This window comes from Chamaea fasciata, unplaced genomic scaffold, assembly GCF_029207755.1.
Source record: "Chamaea fasciata isolate MVZ Bird 193981 ecotype frontalis unplaced genomic scaffold, bChaFas1.0.hap1 SCAF_2, whole genome shotgun sequence".
NCBI lineage: Eukaryota > Metazoa > Chordata > Aves > Passeriformes > Sylviidae > Chamaea > Chamaea fasciata.
In genome coordinates this window covers 34,196,079-34,213,947 of record NW_027094087.1, presented here as the reverse complement: position 1 = coordinate 34,213,947, position 17,869 = coordinate 34,196,079, and the positions used below count along the sequence as shown (strand labels likewise).

The 17,869-nt window shown below is 44.5% G+C and overlaps 1 protein-coding gene across 2 annotated transcripts in view; it reads right to left on the bottom strand.

Annotated features, from left to right (window-relative positions):
* RAB30 (RAB30, member RAS oncogene family) overlaps nucleotides 1-16,507 on the bottom strand; it is a 46,611-nt gene extending 30,104 nt beyond the window's left edge. Inside the window, exon 1 of one of the 2 annotated variants that reach the window (XM_066175652.1) lies at nucleotides 16,060-16,507. The gene's annotated coding sequence lies outside the window, so the exon portion shown is untranslated. Of the gene's footprint in view, nucleotides 1-15,576; nucleotides 15,599-16,059 lie in introns of those variants that run through there. The other variant, XM_066175654.1, reaches the window with a different exon arrangement.
* Between the last annotated feature and the right edge of the window lie 1,362 nt (nucleotides 16,508-17,869).

Genomic DNA, 17,869 nt, shown 5'->3' with positions numbered 1-17,869 from the left:
TGATAGTGAATGGAAACATGTTACAGCTGTAGCAATCTAGGTTTAAAGGGGGGAAAAAAAAGGTGTTTTTAAAGAAGCCATGAGGCAATTTTAGGTTATGATAATAAAAGGAAGAAATAAGATCTATTGGTTGAAAAGACAGGGGAAACAGGAAAAACAGGGGAAGAATAGGGGATGAATCTGGGCTAAGGATGTCTAGGCAGATGCTGCTGGATCGCCAAGGCATGAGTCCAGCCAGCCGCACTGCAGAGAGGAGCATCCCTGTCCAGCACAGCAAAAAAAGGGCAGGAAGAATGCTGCCCAGAGGGAAATATGGGAAGAACAAATGGCAAAAAACTGTCCCTAACTCTGGAATGACACCTGCCAGCTACCTACAGAGATAAAAGCCATGGGGTTATCTCTGCCAAAAGTTAGAACACCCTCTGTTTTTAAAATTGCAAAGGAGGTGCATAACCTGGCAAGACTGTGTGTTGGATCTGGGAATCTGAATTCAAACCCTGAGCATAAATCAGATTCAAGTGCCAGCCGGAACAACAGTCACTACAGCCCCAACTAACACATCCACCTCTAACAGAATATGTATTTGTAAGTCACACATAGGCTTTTGGTTCACTGTCAAAAGCACCAAACAACCCATGACAATCAGGGAGTATTAGGCATTAACGGTCAATGATCCCATTTGTGGGGCAATCCAAGGCGACAGGTTTCAGTACGGTTTTGGCACAGTGATGTAGGTGGGCTTGGGGTAAAGCCAAATGTTCCACATCCAAAAAAAGTCTATGTAGCATTTGGAGAAGAACTTCACCTCCAGGGGAGAGATACAAGTTTTCACTGTGGGCTCACTAACACTGCTTTGGTTCACAGCTCTATTGACGCTACTCAGCAGGAGCCTCACATACTGCCTGAAGTTACAGCCAGCAGCTCCAAGTGCTCCCTGAAACTGATCGGGGTCTCTTTTCTCGGCAATGGATAACCTCTCCTCTCCCTTCCCACAAAACTGGGCAAGCACCAAGCGAGACTTCCCAGGTACAATACAAGAGTTGCAGATTACGGGGTCACACGGAAAACACCGTGTTTGTTTGGTTTTTTTTTATATTTATTACACTTAAGCAGTCAGTGAAGACAATGCATGGTTTTTGGAGCAGGTCTGTGTCCACTCATGTCTGCCTCAAAGCCAGCAGAATAAAGTCTCAGCATGGTTACAAACATCATTCCCTTTGCCTTCAACACAAATATACTCTTGGATAGATCCAGAGCCTCATGGTGATAAGCACAGAGGAATTAGGAAGCCACAATTAAATATGTAATATAGAATAAAAGTAAATTATTACTACATTCATTGCAACAACCAACACTGAACACAAAACTAAGTCAAACATTAGCTGGGTTATGTAAGAGCACCAGAGGAGAGTTGCAGACCTTCTATGGGTGGTGTCTCTGCTTTACACACTTGTTAAACTCTTACACTTTGTTATTTTCTCCTTGTTAGTACCTCCATGTGCATGACAAGAGTTTTGTTTAAACCAGGTTGTACAGAAGGTTGTATTGATTCCAACAACACAAGTTGTGCTTTGAGAGAATATTTCACTTTTCTTTTTTGGTCTATCACATTAAAAGTAACCTGTGGCATTTTTAAAAGGTTGGAGTAAGAAGTCAAAAGCTTCACTCAACATTTAACTATTGTGAGCACACTTTCCACCTCACACCTACCCCCTTGTACATCCTTTAAATTTTAAAGGGAGAGCAAGTTACTCCTAAACAGTATGTACATATTCCCCTTTCCTCATCATTAACAGTAACTTCAAGCCTGTATCATGATAAACTTGAGTTCAAGGCTGATGGCCTGCCTATACTCTATGCTATAGAAAATTACTAAGAATTATTGTCCATCTTTGAGCACTCTGTGCACAGAGGCAAAAATGGCGAAAAGTAATAAATCAGGTGACTTGTCCAAAGAGAGAAATCCAGGAATAACCCCAGGCAAACCAGACCTACACCTCATATTATGTTTGTTGAACTATTTTACCTCTCCAGCCTCTTTCCCTGCTGACATCCCCAACTCTCCTTTGCTTTTCTTTACTATCATTGATGAGTATCTTTTCATTCTGCAATCTCAATACCCACCTTCCTCTGCCCTGTTATCATGGTCTCTATGTGCATTTTTGTCTTTGTCTGCCAAGAAAGTTGTAATAGGACTGGTATTTTTCTATGGGAACTATTTTTGTACCATATTCAGGAAATTTCCCCCTTTAACTAAGTTTTGTATAAAAGCTACAGCTACCAGAATAGAGAAGGTAATACTTTCTTCTGCCTTCTCTTCCCACTCACTCCTAGGTGCTGAAGGATAGACCACCCATGATGGACCAGCCTTTCTGGGGTCTTCACCATCTCTCCACGCAGACAGGCCACATGTCACTGCTCTGCAACTGCCCAAATTCTCTCCTAGCCACTACTGCCTTACTGTCTCTGTCCCCAGAGTTGAACAGAAATGCTTTCTCTCCTAATTTAATGTTCCATGGGCAGCAACTGAACTGTTTGATGCAGTTCTCAAGCAGCTAATACTTAACTAAAAAGATTTCAGATTTCCAGCTTAAAACAGGCACCACACATCTTCTCTTAAACCCACTCCTCCCTATGCTCACAGAACAGCCCTTCTCTTCCCAACCAAAGCCTTGCCAACCTGCACCTTTGCTGTTCACACAGATCATTCATATGAAGAACTGGTTTAGTCCCAGCTGGCAAGAGAGTTATATTTCCTGCAGAAGTACAGCAGTGAAACCATCTACAAAATATATCCCTTCAGGATCAATCTAACCCAGCATCCTCTCACATCTCAGTTATTGCAATTGTACTCTCTAGCCTCAATAGATCTCATCTTGGATCATTGGCATCCCCGCACACAGAAAAAAAAAATCCTGTTAAAGCACAATTTGCCCAATTTGTATCTTCAGGGTTTCCAGCTTTTCTTCTTTCTATGGCTCCAACTCCTCATTATTACTTTCCACATTCATTTTACAGCCTAGCTTACATCCCACTAATTATCCTTAAAGCAAAAGCAGCTCTGTCAACCATGCTCTCCCTCACAGCTGGCCAGGTCTCCTTGAAAACGCTCACTGAGCTTCCCCCTGCTCAAAAATACTGCTGTTATCTGGCCTTTCCCTATCTCTTAGCGATCATAACCTGTAGTCATCCACCAGAAAGCACTGAGCTCTGCCAGGTGGAAACTGCATTTTGCCATTGACAGCTACTGTGGATGCAATGATGGACCACGGGATACTGCAGCAATGTACAGTGACAGGAGGCAGAAGGAATCTCACTTGAGTGGTCACTCTTAATTTAAAGCAGCAGGGCTCCCCTCTTGAGGCTTATCCAACTGTTCCTAAACGGAAATGTTAAGCAGTTATGCCCATTTTACTCATTTTCCTCCAGGTCTGACCTACAGAGAATGGCAATTCCTCTTGGATCCATCAGGGTGAGAGGTGATGGTGAGATGAAAGCATGTGGCTTGGGTTTCTTGCAAACAGCAGGAGAGTAGGGAATTATGAAGGATTTGAAATGTGACACAAGATGCATTTTTGATATTTACAGGGATTTCTGTGACTTCAGAAGGAGCCCTTCCCACGCAAAAGCAGAAGTGTGATGGAGAGTCTACTTTCCCAGGAACAGCCAAAATAGCTGTTATGAGCCTGTTCTTTGCAAGAGGACAAACAACCTCAATCACACACTGTGGCACACTGGGACCCATTTCAGGCTTAGGATAAAATCACAGATGTTGCTTTTTAAAGCTAGAAGTTAGCAAGTAATATGTCAGAGCCTTGGACAAAGCCCTCAAATACCAAACAAGCTTCACATCTCTTGCACATGAGAATGCCAGTGAGTTTCAGCTCACAGCTTTTCTCAATGTATCTCTATGTATCACAACACATATTAAGACTCAATTAATACATTCTCCCTTTCGAAACGGCACACAAGTTATAAGCATTTTCTTCTTTCCTAAGAGACAGATGCTGATTACAGGAAGGAGTTCTCTGCAACAATTCTCTTCCTAAATGATACCAATTGTCTTGCCCATTTGAAAGATGCATTTGCTGTATCAGAAGAAAAAAGACCCTTATTATTACCAGCGTCTGAACCATTAACCATCAAAATTGTTTGCTTACTGGGCACGTTACTTTTTCTGCATAGAACTGCTTGAATCCCTGTAGCACCTTCCCAGACAAAGTGTCATTAACATGCAAATGGAAAGTTCACACTCCTCCTTGAGATGGTACACAATTATAGTCATAAGCTAAGGTAATGAAAGGCTCAAAATAAGACAGGTTGGTTACACATGTCACAGCACTGCTTGTAAATCACTCTCTCCTCTAATTACCACAGCATTTCCAGGAGGAATCGATTGCAGCAATATGGATGAATGGGATCCTAAAACTGAAAAAATGTACTGAATTAAACATTAATGCACTCATTGACTGTTGTCTATCTATATATATATTTAATGGTATGGCCTAGGAAAATACAGAACTAAATATCTAGAAAGACCAGGACATTGAGGCCATTGAGGCTTTAAAATAGTTCCAGCAACAAAATATACCAAAAATATAAATTCATCCACCAGGCTACAATTACACTTCGCGTTTTGTTTGCGTTGTAAAGATTGGTGTAAGTCTATAGCCAGGCAGAAAGCCAAGCCACAAACTGTGCTCTATTGACTGCTGAGGTCTCCATTAGGTGCTCCAACAGAAATACTCATTTGCCCAGATCAAGCCTAAACATGATACAGTGTGACCTCTACTCCATGCCAGGCAATCTTCAGATGAGCACTGCCAAACAAGCATCTGAATTCAACAAGCTCCCTGCCCCTCAAAGCATTATACACACTTTAGCCCTGTTTTCTAAGGAAAACAAGCTTTTATGATCATCTAACCTGGCCAACAGGCTTGGAAGTTACTGAAGGAAAGAGTGTTTCGGCAAAATCATAAAGAACAATATCATTGCTACAATTCTTTTGATCCCCAGGTGACTGGGATGAGCCCAAAATCAGCATCCACATTGTCACTATTGGGCTGACCTCTGCTCTTGCCATTTTTTGTTTGGCTACAGCTGGCTGGTTGTTCAGGACACTGGTGCCTGTCAACCAAGAGCACACTTAGCAGCCATGCAATTCTTCTCCAACTGTTCCAATCACAGCTTTCAGTTCTAGCTACTTATTTGTGCTATCCGGTTTCTGGACCTCCATCTACTGCTTCTGAGACCTTGAAGATGCAGCACTCAGCTAGCAGAGTTGGAAGTGCTCAAAACCTTTCTAAAAGAGATGCTCCTGCATGGGACAGAAAAGCTGAACCACTCCTTTATTAATAAGTGATCTGACACCATACTGTACATGGTGGCACTGTTTTATCTTACCCACCTTTGAGGAATTAACCAAAATGACCCCCTTCTGACTCTGCTATCTCTCTCCAATGATGGTGTCTGGGACCTAAAACAACAATAATGTTATTTAGACAACACAAATTGGGCACCTATGATTCGGGGGAAAAGCCAAGGCCCCGCCATTCAGTGAACAAACACAACTGAACACAATAAATTCCAAGCCAACATCTTTGCAAAGTTATTTACACTTCCTAAAAGGCCTTAGGGTTAATGTTAAAAAGTAAAGTGGATATGCTTTCAAATCTTTTGGATCATATACAGGGTAAACTCCAAGCAACTGTGCCTTTCGTCTCTGCAAGAGAAGGACATCACAGAGCCAGCCACACCAGCCTGAGGAACCACTGGAAATACATTGCTGCACCCCAGTACTTGAATTAAGACATCCAGAAACACACATGCTCTACATGAAAGAAAACCCTGGTAGCTAGCAGGGCTTGTTCTGCTCGACTTAAACTGAACCGGTATCACAGCACCATGAAGCTGTGACAAAATGCCACCTCCCACATGAGAGTCACTTGATCTATAAGAATCAATCATGTCAAAGATAGAAGTCAGAATTCAGGTAGTGGCTGCATGTTTTGTTGCTTCTCTCCTTATGTCACCTCCAAAGCTTGCAGAACTCCTTTTCTTTCTTGCTATGCCCTCACATCCAGCTGCACTGCAATATCCATCACACAGCACCTCTCTGATAGCTGGTGGCTGCTAAGGCAATATTTACACCATGGCTCACATTGCAGTTTATAAGATTATTTGGAGCTCTTCCAAAGGGAAAGCCCTACATAAATCAAAGTTATTAGTGTCATCTACAGGCTAAGCCCAGTCAAGAATTTGCTAGAGCTCACTGTGGAGACTGCGGATCTTTGAAATACCAATCAATGTGCAGCAGAGGGGCTGAGTAACAAACTTCATTAGCATTGCTGGTAACACTTTTCTTCAGTGGCATACAATAAATCACTGATGAATATTCAAGGCAGCCCTCTGAGGTTATCTCAATTTTATGCATGGAGGCAACCAAGAAACAGAAAGTTTAAAAGGAACTTGCCTATTAACACAAGAGAGATGCATAATTCAATTGTCTTGCCTTCAAAGTACAAAATGTGTAATTTCTAGAGGAAACTGTGAATTATATAAATTGATTTGCAATGAAATTAAGGAGACTGTGTTTCCCCAAAACTACTAATGGCTATTCCCACCCAGGTTACAGCACTGGTTACTCACATTACAGTAACACCTACAGGCTGTGTAGAAAGCTGCAGATTTTTCACTGTAGAAAGTGGGGACTAACAGACAGGAGTTCTATCCCAAAGACCTTATACTGGATAATAAAACTCAATCTATACATAAAATACAGGACCACTTATAAAGAGATTAATGACTCAAAAACTGCATCAGAAGAAGAACAAGAAATGGACCAACCCTCTGGACTATCAGACAGACATCAATAAATTCATTAGCTAAGCATCACCCAACATTGCCCAGGAGATATTTTTAAAACCTTCCGCTGTATCTCCAAGAACTGAGGTCATCAAGCAAAATGAGAAATATTGTGAGAGATGTGCTAACAAGATGGAAAGAATTTTTATGCAGTTTCACACATTTTCCAGCAAGAAGCCTGACATTTAAGCAGGATGACCTGGTTACTAGTGGCTACTCCACAAACTGATGCACCACGCTCACCCCCCGCAATGACTGGCAGCTGCAGTAAACAAACAATCATTCACGCCAGGTTCTTCCTCCCTGTGGTGACAGCTTTTGCAAAACTGCTAGAACTTAATGAGATACTTTATTTAATATTTATTTCACAATCAGCCTCATTTATTCTAACAGAATTAGCTTCAGTCCACAATGAATGTTTTCCTTGGTTATTTCATTGTGCAAATCAATACTCAATTTATTTTCAATTTCTTCAGTTTTGAGTTCTTAACCAGGGGGGATTTGTTTTAAACACGCCTTTATTTATTATTATTAAATACCAGCTAACCACCCACATGGCTGCAAAATAAATCAGCCTGAGGATGCTATCCCAAGAAGTCAACCTAGCAAAAAACATTAATTTTAAGCCAGACTTATCCAAGTGGTTTCCCAGTGCAGAGGCACAACAGCTCAGAGACAACACTGATATAAATGTAATGGCCCTTGACAAAAGACTGAAATATCCACAATGAGCAAGGTGAAGTTACTCATGATGGAAGCATGCACGAAGACCAGGCAGTTGCTTGAGAAGGAGCTTTAGAAGCTCCCCATACTCCATTCACATCTGCAGTAGAAAATTCAGGAATGGTCCATAATAAGCATGTAAAATGGCACAGGACAGGGCAATCTCAAGCATCTCCAGCGCAGGGATGTCCAGTGTGACCCAGCAGGCACTTCTCACAAGCCATGCTTTTGAAGACATTTTTGTCAGTGCTTCCTAGTGACACAGAGGGACCAGCGACCTGCACAGCTAAGTGCGAGTGCACCAAGACACAGCTTTTCTGCAGAACTGTGACAACAGAACTGCTACTTAAAAGAAAAGGAAAAAAATGTTTCCTAGCAGAGGGAAACACTCTGCAGTAGCAAAAGTCATTGACAAACATAACAGAAATACTGAGAAGTACCTCAGGATCACAATATGGATATTATTTATTTTCCCGTTTTGGGTGATACGCAAAAGAATTTGGAGTTAACAACTGCAAAAAGACACTGATTGTTTCTGCACTGAACATAACACTACATCCCTGCACAAGCTGTTCAGGGCATGCCAACTGCAGGTCATAAGACAAGACTTCACTCCTACAGATCCCACAAAGCAGTTTCCATCCAAGTCCTATGCTCATGCTCCCTCCTCCTAAATAGGTCGAGCAGAAATCCATTGGCCTGGAGTTAAGAGCTCAATGTTACACTCCTGTTTGACTGCTGAAGTTAAAGAGTTAACAGAAACCTGTGTTTATCTGGGGGTTTTCTAAGTGTGCACAAACACACCAATCGAAGCAAAATGCTACTACCACATTTTAGAAATGTGAATACTGCTGACTTGAAGGGAATGGGCACAGTTCCCTTTTTAGAACGAACAAATTGTTCAGAACAAGGACAAATGCAATAGAGAAATCAGGCACTGACTCGGCTTCTACAGTTTCAAGCTGCTGGTACATGTAACTCTGACATAGTCTTTATGTGTTTGTTTTTGTCAATAGACCCAACACTGATCAAGAATCCCCTCATAAGTACCTAACACTGTCAAGAGCAAATATTTTTAAGCTTTTAAAAATATTGAAATTATTTTATTTTTAAGTATTTTATTTTTAAATATTTATATTATTTTAAAGTATACAATAAGGATAAATATTTAAGGATTTTTATATTTTGATACGTGAGAAATTAGAGGGTACCACAGTCTTCTGTTGGCCATAGACAAGAGACAGCTACTGCCAACAAGGCTGGAGTAATTGTAATGGTGCAGATACTCACTGCACTTGAGTGTATTTTAGACTGAAAACATGGAATTAGCTGCAAACTGTGTCAAAACATTCCCTTTAGAGTAAAAGCACCTTCTGTAATTATGCCACAGAAAAGGATTACAGAGAAGAACAGCAGAGCCCAAAGCCATTATTACACAGGTTGAACTTGCTGCTACATCTCCAGTGAACCAGATGCTGACTATTCTGACATCCTCAGCAGTCAATTGATACATGGAAACCCAAAGCTGCCCTTTTTGTGACAGCTAGAGATTTCTCCAGTCTTTGCTGAAGTTTAAATAAACCCATTACCACAGCTTTACCTGAATTCATACCTTTTCTCCACAGGACACATTGCACCGTGAACTTCAGGGGGGGAATGCAAGAATAAAAAGGCTAATGTTATTTCTCTTAACCTTCTTCTGAATATGCAAAAATGAACTGACACCCCCACAGCAATTTCAGGCTACCTGACTCTCACCTCTAAAGATTACTCATCTCAGGATGGAATAATCTGATGTCTCCAGAGGACTAGCAGGGATACCAAATGAGCCAGAAAAGCTTTTCAAGCCTACATTTACTTTCCAGGCATTTGTGTTAATAGTTGTAAAGCAAGAACAATAGAAAAATAATTATTTTTTCAAGTGGCAGTTGTCCTCTCTGTCAGCTAATCAAGTCCAATAGGTATTATTGTCTTGGTTTATTTACAACTCCCTTCTACCATCAGAAAGCAACAGGAAAATAAGACCACAGTGTATGAAGATGTTGTAGTGGACTTCTTGATGTCAATTCAAGTTATATACAAGGCTGTCTTATGTTTTTAAGTAAGGAAGTTATTTTCAGTAAATATTCTCATGCAGCCCCAACCGTCATGAAAACACCACTCTTTAGGCCCTAGAAGCACCATGAAGAAATTCTCACTAATTAGACACAAATCTGGCTTTCTTGAAAAACTTGTTAGATGAAAAGCCTTGACTGATCTATTTTCCATTTCTCTGAGTTCAGGCAATGAAATTTAAATCACAGGGAAGTGCTAATGATTATTTTTCAAGTCCGCTTTCCATTACTAAAAGCATTCCTTGCAACACTGCAAACCCAAAATCTCTTTTCTAATCCTGGCAATCCTTTAAGTTTTCTTTGATTGGCTGTAAATCTGAATGCTGACGTTCATATCTCAACTAATGGCCTATGTCCTAAGCATGGATCTGAGATTTTTCTGGAGGATGGGTTTTTCTGGATCTCTCATCACACTCATATTATGCATAAATGACTATTTGGAGCAAAAGAATGACCACTGAAAAGACAGGAGGGTTTGACAAATTCCTGTGCCTTAAGTTTCAATGTCTCATATCAGGTAATCTACTAACCAGACACAAATTCTTCTACTCAGCACCTTTAAACATCTTCTTCAGTTAAAGTCTCCATCTATACCTACTCCTCAGATTTATTTATAGTCTGGGAGTATCCAAGCTCCTGAAGGTGCAGCTGAGGTGGCTGCATTGGAGCAAGAGGGTCAGGCAGATGGAAAACAAGCAGGGAGAAAGCAGGTGGGAACAAGGACAGTTAGCAGTTCCCCTGGAGCTGGTGCTATCTCTTCAGCAACACCCCACTAAGTAGTGAAACATCCTGTACAACCCCACAAAGCTTTGTCAGGGCTGGAAGGGCACTATGGAGAGCAGTAGAGACTGTGGGCTTCTCTGGTTTGGAGAAAAGGCATAACCTCATTGCTCCCTGAAGCCTCCTGAGGAATGGAGAGAGAGATGCTGATCTCTCCCCCCTGGTATCCAGTGATAAGATACACAGGAACAGCTCAAAACTGCACCAGAGAAGGTTCAGACTGGACACGGGAAGTATTTCTTTACTAAGAGCATGGTGAAACACTGCAACACGCTTCCTAGAGAGGGGGTCAAAACCCCAGCCTGTCAGTGTTCAAGAGACGTTTGGACAACGCCCTTAACATGCTTATGGTCAGCCCTGAATTGTTCAGGCAGCTGGACTAAATGATCCTTGTAGGTTCCTTCCAACTGAAAATACTCTAACTGCTTGATTGCTCTGGAGAGGGATCCAATCTTACAGAGCCAGGTAACAGGGTAGTCCTTCCTGCTAAAGCAATGAAATTTTTTTTTTTTTTTTTTTTTTTTTTTTTTTTTTTTTTTTTGGCTGCAAGGATTTTGGTCCAAAACACTCAGGAAAGCACATGCAAATGACTGTTACTGTGGGGGACACGAGACTCTCACACACAGTCAGATTCATTTTCTGTACTGTTCCAAAAAGCTGGCACCAAGGCTCAGCACCAGCCTACGGGATGGTAGTTCCATGACAATTCTCTTTTACAAACAACAGCCTGGATTTATATCAAGAAATACTCCCACTTTAAATGCACACATGCTGCCCTTTGAGTAACCGAGTTTTTGCTTAATCAAAAAAAGCAGAGTTTAGCTTTTGGAACCTTCATTGCAGAGGAAAAGCAGCACAGTGCAGCAGTAGGTTGGGCTGCTGCGGCCCTGCGTGAAGTCCCCCTCTCTGTGGAGGGCACCTTTAGCAGGACACGGTAACCCAAGCACTGCTTGACTTCTATACTTTGGCATCTCTAACACCTCTTTTTTTTTTTTTTTTTTTCCTCCCCTTTTAAATTCAGCCTGCAGGATACAGTCTTTTAAGAAACCATGCACAAGCTCATCTTTTTTCATGCCAGCACAGCCTTTCCTCCCCTTCCTCTTCTCTCTTCCCTTTTCTCATTACTCTTTTCAAGGTCTAAAAGAAAACACTATTCAGGCACTTAAAGGTTACAGTTAACTTTAAGTTCAGCAGCACTCAAAAGACAGTATTTCTGCTAAAAGGAAAGAAAATAAACAAGGTATCCTGTGATGCTTAAAAGGACAGCAGCGGATTTCTGTGAGACCTTCCTGAAGGTTTTCTCATCTGTTTGTACAAGTATTCCCTAATTATCTCAGGAAACTAACAGCTAGGTTAAATAGGTTTTAAACAGGTTTAAATTTTGCCGTAAGTGTATCAGGGAAGAGTGCACCTCTGCAGTGTAGTGAGAGCAGTAACTCCAAGAGAGGTGAGATGACAAATAGCAAGTGAATCTCAAGCTGTTCACAACCTAAATACCTCTCCTCAACTCAAAGCACCAAAGCTCTCTAATTATTTTTATCTCCGCAAGGTGAAATCAAATGACATTACAACACAAATCCCACTAATACCTTATGCAGGGCCAATGTTTAATAGTACAGGTTAGTTATGAAACTACAGCAACAGACTTCAATGTGGTCTTGACTGTTTAAAAGCTGACAATTATTAAGGGACAAGGTTTATCCTTGTTCTGCCCTAATTATTTCAACATATTAGCACCTGAGGAATATTTGACTCAACCACTTCCCCCACTTTAAATTCATGATTTATGCACAGGCCAACCAGGACTATATGACAAACATGACAGATCACTTCTTTCCCACTGTAAGAGAGCCATTAAAAATAAGATGAGAATTTAGTTATTGACAGAAGCACTGGGAGGGAGCAGGAAGCTAAATGACTTGCTGCAAAATGAAACCGTGGAAACTAGAAAGTCAATCAAAACACTGCCTCAGGTCATCTCATCTGTCCTCCAGCCAAAGCAGAGCTGTGGCAGAGCATCTCTGCCCCAAGACCTCTCCAACTGGGCTGATGCTTTTGGTGTCAAAAACTCATCTGCAATATAGAAAATTATTTTATTTTCTCCTAAATCCCCTGTTCCAAAGTTCTGCAAACATCCGTACAAGCATCAATATCTAAAGAGCTTCACCACTGCAAGGTGTGCCCATCTTGTGCTACTTTCCACACTCCTGCCATGCCAGCCACACAGTTGCAACAAATCTCTCTAATTTTCTCACTGCCAGGGTGGTTATTTGACAGCATGCACAAACTAGCACCTAGCACATTCCCCTTTCCTCCTTCTGTACTCACAGAGAGCAAGGCTTGTACTAAAACTGCTTGTCCTGTCCTTAAAAAAAGGCAATAACCCTTAAAATGAGAGATGGAATCGATCTAGATCCCAGCTATTATAATTTCTTGTTTGGCTACATTTTATGTAAAAATAAGAAAATGTCAACAAACCTATTCCACTCACAAAAAACCCAGCTGCAAATACATCTCTCTGGGGCACACCACAAAACTTAGAGCAAGTGTTTCAATCTGCCAGTTGATGGGTGCCAGCTTGGCTGTCCCAGCAAGGACCCAAACCAAGGCAGCTCCAGAGCTGAGACCACGAGCTCTCTACAGCTTGCATTAGAGAGCCACCACACCCCAGCTCAGGCTGTGAGCAACACCTACCACCTGCAGCTGGGTCTGGGAAGATGGGGAGCACACAGCACAGATGGGCCAGCAGAGAGGAGCTCTTTCACAGCAGGGTGACAAATGGGGGTGGTTTGCTTGTAGATGCCTTTCTCCCCTTGCTTGTTTGAGAAGCAAGTCCATAGTTGTTCCCTGAAGAGCCACCTTCAGCCATCCACCTTCTTGCTTCAGAAACTTCAGCTATCTCACCAGATTCCAACTTCAGGCTACAGAAATCCCTGTCCTCTCATAGCTCATCTCTGGAGCAAAGTGAAAAGTTAAGCTGAAAAGCCAGCAAGGCTGGCTCAGCTCTGGCTCTTCCCAGTTCCCCTCATCTCACCAGTCTTTGGGTTCCCCTGTACATGAGGTTGGGTGATACCCAAGCATCCCAGGGCAGCAACAATCCTGGGATATGCCATTTAACACAGTTCAAGGGCACACAGGAGATGCTCATAAAACCAATTTGCAAGGATGTGATTTCTGGCTTCACTAAGAAGCCAAGAATTGGCATCATACCAATGATGTTCATGAGGAACAGGACTAAAACACAAGAAAACACTGCAGAGTGTGACCATGAGACCACCTCATCCTAAATTTCCTTCCAGAAATTGGACACCAGTAAGAAACGGGAAGGGGAAAGTAAAAGACCTGAGGAAATATTTAGTGCTGCCTTCCTGGGATATTTTCCTTGCTTCCAGCAACTGGCATTTTGGAGAATTCTTGATTCAGAGTAAACACATACACTGCATTCAGGTCTTTGTGGGACAAGAGGAAGAGTCCCCTAGCTCATCTGGATTTTTTCACAGCAATCATTGAGCGATTTTCATTTTTTTGTCCCTTTTTATCTGTCTGTATTTCAGTTTCTGAAAGGCAAAATTTAATCTGATTAATAGAATAGTGTATATTTCTGAGGTACATTTTTAATCCACCTACTGATATAGTATAATTTAGCTTGAAAATGCCAGCATGCATTTTCACAACTCTTTCTAAATCCAGCAAATGTGGTAAATTTTGAAAAACATACAAATCTGTATTGTTTTTTATGCTCATTTTGTTCAAGATACAGACATATAGAAAGATGAAAACAGAATTTAATAAGATGAGCATCACAGAAATTGTATTGTTTAAATGCAAAATCCCTGGCCGTGGATTCTTTGCTTCTTCTCACCAACTTCTATATCAGTTTTTCCCAGAACAATTCCCAGGCTACACTTTCAAATTATCACTTCATATCCAGCGCCTTCTATCCCAAGCTAACATAATCACTCCTATAAAACTTCTCTTTTTACAGCCACAATGGGAAAAACTCTGTTAGATTATCTGTTCCCTTCCTTGTAAAATAAAGAGAAAAACATTATTCCAGGAAACAAAAATGTTAAAAAAAGACCAACCAAAGGCAACGCCTGCATGCACTGTTGTTCTTCCCCTTTGAGTCAGTAGTAAAGAGGAAGGAAGGAAAAAACACAGATAAAATAAATGCAAGGTGTGGGTGCAGCATGTTTATCCAGCTTGAAGAGGGGAAGATGTAAAACACCATCCCTTGTATATGAACACCCCAACACCGCCTGGGTGTTTACAAACACTTTGAGCAAACCAAACAGGGAGTTTCATTGTCCCCACTGCACTCATGTCACCCTCTCCCCAGCACTGCAATTCCAGGGAGAGCCCTGCCAGAGGACACACAGTGCCAGTTACACAAGAGAAGCGCAGAAGCAAATATGCAGCAGAAGGGAGGAAAAAAATAAAAAATATCAGCTCAGCTGCACACTCTCCTGCTGCTCTCAGAACAGACTCCAAGTCGGGCTTTGGTGAGGATTAACTTTAAAGGGCACTGAAAGATACTGACAGACTTGAAGCGAACAAGACCCCTCTGTGTGCACACATTTCATTGCCACCGGCACAATATGAGATGTTTGGGGTCCACTAGCAATTGCAGAAGTAATTTAGTTATAGAAGGGATAAAACCTCTTGATGTCATATAACAAGAAAAAGATACCTGTTATGTCACACTAATATCTTAGCACTGTTCAAGTAAAGATCTGAATTACACCTCACAAATGGCAAGGAACAGGGAAACAAATGAAAAGCCACACTAAGATGAAGCTCTGCTGGACCCCAAAGTTTCTACAAAGTTTAAAATCTTGTATTTATGGTAAAAGTGAAAAAGATCAGAGCAGTAGTTTGGAAGTGGAAATAAAACATCAGACTGTCCAGCCAAGAATTTTTAAGATACTAACTCATGATATGACTTGGAAAAGAAACCTGGACCAACTGCACACAGCCAGTGCCAGTTGGATTCAAATCCCCCCCGTTTCCCTCAAAGAGGGGAGGAATAGCGGTGTCAAAACAACGAAGCCGCACGAGAGCACACGAACGCCCACAAAACCACCCTAAAACACACCTCGTATTTATTTTGTCCTCAGGATCCCGGCTCTGGCAGGCTCTGCAGCGCTTAACGACAGCAATTCAAAATCCATCTTATTTTTCCACTCTTATCCAGCGAGGGAGACAAACGAGACAGGGCTCCCCGCCGGCTCGGCACCGCGCAGCTTCGGGCCACCCGGAGCATCCCGGAGTTGCCGGAGTTTCCCGGGAGCTGCGGGACGCGCGGAGCTGCCGCCGGGCCTGAAGGGCGGTGAGAAGCACTCATCTCCGCGGGTTAAGACCATTTAGCTGGTCAGGGTTTTTTTCCCTCTTCCCTGTCCCTCCGCCCCTCCTATTTTAGCAGGACCAAGGAACGAAACCGCAGTCCCGCCCGGCAGCGCTGCTCCCCGCTGAGGAACACACAGTGCGGGGAAGGGCATCGGGAGATGGGGGCCTGGGAGAGAGGAGGTAACGGGACTAGGAAAAGCACCCAAAAAGAGAAGAGGAGCGCAGAACTCACCTGGTTTGGGATTTTTCCTCCCTCTCCACGACCATAAAACGAGGCGGGAGCCAGGAGCCGGTCAGCGGCGATGGGAAGAAGCGGCAAGCCCCGGGCCGCCGCACGCCGGGGATAGCGGGGCTGGGCGCTCCAGCCCCCGCTCCTGGGGTAGCTGCGGACCCCGGAGATGAGCGCGGCAGCCTACTTCCACTGGGATGGGTGCTGGCCACCCTCCCGGCTCAGGGCAGCGCCCCGGGATGAGTGCAGCGGGGTTGGGCGCAAGGCAGTCCCGCACGGGGACGAGTGTCAGTCCCCACCGCCCGTGCAGTGCAGCGCAGCGCAGCCCACCGTAACGGTTCGAGCCACCCTGGGGCCAGGACGCCTGGGATAGGAGCTGCAGGGGTCGGCGCAAGGCAGCCGTGTGCGGGGATGTGTGCAGGGCCGCCCGCCCCAGGCAGCGCAGGAGCGGGAGCGCGGCCCCCCCGCCGTGTCCGGCAGCGGAGGCGGCACCGGCCGAGCACAATGAGCGGCGGCGCGCAGCGCGCCCCCGCGGCCCCCGCTGGGCAATGACATCACCCCTCTCGCCCGCCGGGGCGGGGCCACTGCCCGCGCCGCCGCCTCGCCATTGGCTAGCGCCCCTTGGCAGCGGGGGTTCCTGGGGTTTGTAGTTTCTTTAGGGCGGCCAAGCACAGCAGTGTGCAGGGCGTGGACTCCATTTCCCGGTAGATCCTGCGCCGCGCGGCCGCGTTGGGGAGCAGGGTGGTGAAGGAGGCGGTGGCTGCCGCCATGTTGGTGGCGTGGGACGCTTAGCTGTGGAGGAGCGGTCGGGGAGTCGGGTTAAGATGTCGGAAAAGGGGGAAGGGTGGGAGTCCTCTCTTGGTTTAAGGGGCAAGAAAGAGCTTGTGCGAGCGGTTGAGAAAGAAGGGGGAGGCCGAGGAATAGCCGGAGGGGCGGGGCGGGTAGGGGAGGGGGTCCTGAAGGTCACGGCCGCTTGTCACTCGGTGACTGCCGGCTGTGGGTGGGGCAGCGCCTCTCTCTGCTGGGAGCCGGGCTGTGGGATGGGAGCTGTCCCGGGGCTTGCAGGGGCCCGCAGGGCTGCGGTGGGTGTGTGGCAGGAGCGGGTGGGCTGGCGGTGAAGCGGCGGCCGGTCACGGTTGCCGGGGTGTGTGGGCTCTGGGGCGGTGCTGGCCGCGGACGGGGAGGCCGCTCTGTGTGGCGCAGGAGCCCGGGCGGGTCCCGTGGCTCCTGGGGCTGTGCCCCCCGCGCCTGTCGGGGAGAGGGGCCCGTGCTGTACCACCCACGGTGCCTGGCCCTTGGACGAAGGACGGGCTTCGGGTTAAAGGCTGGCCTTGGCGGGGCCGCAGTCAGCAGGGAGCAGATTGGGACGTGCCCTTGTCACACGCCAGGTGACAGCCTGCGCTTCGCTGGTTTGAGGGGGTTTTTTAAGGGTTCTGGCTCTGTTTGATGCCTGATAATGGCACTAATGGTGTCTGGTTGTCAGAGACATATGGCTTGGTGTGACCAGCAGGAGGAGCTTTGATTCCTTTTAAAGTCCTTAGTATGTCTGGAAGGGGGTAGGTTTAGATTAGATATAAGGCAGAAATTCTTTACTGTGAGGGTGGTGAGGCACCATCACAGGTTTCCCAGAGAAGCTGTGGACACCCTGTCCCTGGAAGTGTTGAAGGCCAGGCTGAATGGGACACTGAGCAGCCTGACCTACTGGAAGGTGTCCCTGCTCATGGTAGGGGAAGGTTGGAACCAGGTGGTCTTTGAGGTCACTTCCAACCCAAATGTATAATTCTGTGTCCATAGACATGTAAATCAAGTTTGG